The following is a 2,261-nucleotide window of genomic DNA, read 5'->3' as shown; positions in this document are numbered from 1 at the left end:
ACTAGCACGTGGTAACACTTTTTTTGTCACATTATCGAGAAAGCAGCCCTTCCTGATTCTCCGGTCTCTCTTGCAATAATGCTGAAAATACTTTTGATAAGGTATTTTAGCGCTTTCTTAAGCCTACTTGGACCGATATAATCTAGGTAAGATTTTGTCTTCAATGGTTACGTCCCTTCATGGGAAGCCCATTGCTAGAATAAGGATTCATTGGGCTTTTTGTTCCTCTTTCCCTTTAATGCAAGGTACTCAACAAGGCTGCTGTCTATTTCCATTGTTATTTCTTTTGGCTATAATTCCCCTGCTGGTGCTGATTAATGACTCTCCAAACATCAGTGGCATTAGTTTTGGCTCACATGCATTTAAAACAGCTGCCTATGTGGAAGATGTCCTTATGTTTGTTAAAAACTGTGATAACACTATTCTTAAAGTCCTTTCTATAATCCAATGTTTTCAGAATTTTCAGGATACTTGTTAAACAGAGACAAGAAAGTGGTTATGTGTTTAATTATTTATTGCCATGCTCCTTGTGATTGGACATTCAGGCCTTCCTTGGCAGCCGGAAATTGTTAAGGGCCTCATTACAAGGCTGGCGGTCGGACCGCCGCAGACAGGGCAGTCCGACTGCCCCGCTATGACCGTGGCAGAGCCGCCACGGTCAAACCACCGACACCACCAGGGTGCAGCCAGCCTGGTGGTCCCGACGTTTGTAATCCACCAGGGCAGTGGATTATGAGTCCCCATCCGCCAGCCTTTCCATGGCGGTAAACACCGCTGTGGAAAGGCTGGCGGAATGTGAGTGTATGGGGCCCCTGAGGGCTCCTTCACTGCCCATGCATTTGGCATGGGCAGTGCAGGGGCTCCCATGCACAGCCCCATCACGCATTTCACTGCCCGAATTACGGGCAGTGAAATGCGGGATGGGTGCTGTTGCACCTGACGCACCACAACATTGCCGCCGGCTCAATTACGACTGCCGCCAATGTTGAGGCGAGTGTTCCACTGGGCCAGCGGAACACTCCTAATATGGCGGGCAAAATACCTCCAGTACTGCCAATCTTTTACCTGCAGCGGCTTCGACAGTCCTGTGAAAGGACTGCCGAAGTCGTAATGAGGCCCTGAGTATCTTGGCATATAGTTTTCTAGGGACCTGACGGAATCCATAACTACGAACTAACAGAATATATTAGACAAGATCAAAGACCAATTATCATCATGGTCACCTAAATGTATTCCTTGGTGGGGTAGATTTGAGACTCTAAAGATGATGGTCAATTTTGTGGCCATAATGCTTCCTGTCTGGCTGTCCTCTAAAATTTTCTCTTCTTTAGATAAATTAGCATCTACCTTTTTGTGGTCTAACAAAAAACCTGGGACTAGTCTTGAGGAACTTTGGCTTCCTTCCTCCATGGGAGGATATGACTTGCCAAACTGGTTTGACTATCAAACAGCTTTCCTTGTAGCCCGTGGTGTGGGATGGCTTGATACTCCAGTTGATATGTGTTCCTTGGCTATTAATTAAACGCCATCTCATGTCTCTATGCTCTCCCTTTTCATCTTTGTCTATGAGCTCTTTAATGTTGCCTCACTCCTCTGATATTTTCTATGATACGATCCAAACTCTTAAACGTTTGGACAACTCTATGTCTCTTAGCTTATCTAAATCCTCAGCTATTTCCTTATAGAATAACTCGAAAACATCTACATAGGCCTGGTTTGGGCCACAAAAGGTACCAATGTAGTAACTGATCTGATGGAAGATGGCCACCCTCTCTCATTTGCCCATTTAAAGGGCAAATACTCATTTTCTTATATGAATTTTTACATCTTTTTGAAGAATAAAGCAAAGATTTCAAAACTTGTTACATTACCCCCTTCAAATTTGTCTTTATTCATCCAACAGGTAAGTCAATGGGATTATGTAGTCTATGTAGTGCTCTGGTTAATTCCTCATCACCTCTTAAAACACAATGGCGGTCATACTTCCAATTCTCAATGATAATTGGACAACTATTTCTTCGAATCTCCTTAGTTATAACCTAATCCCAACTTTGTCTCAAACACGCTTCTGCACTTCTCACCTTCTCAACTGGACCCCATTTAGAATGTTTCAGCGAAAAGTGCTTGATTCTGATCTCTGCTGGTCTTGTAAAGAGTCCACCATATGTTTTACATGCACATACCTCTCTACCTATTGGAAGGAAGTCCATGACCGTGTGCGTAGTATTTGTATGATATATTTCTCCCTTTCTGTTCCTCTT

The sequence above is a fragment of the Pleurodeles waltl genome, chromosome 3_1 (genome assembly GCF_031143425.1).
Source record: "Pleurodeles waltl isolate 20211129_DDA chromosome 3_1, aPleWal1.hap1.20221129, whole genome shotgun sequence".
Lineage (NCBI taxonomy): Eukaryota > Metazoa > Chordata > Amphibia > Caudata > Salamandridae > Pleurodeles > Pleurodeles waltl.
The sequence above is the reverse complement of the archived record's forward strand: the minus strand, read 5'-3'. Positions refer to the sequence as shown.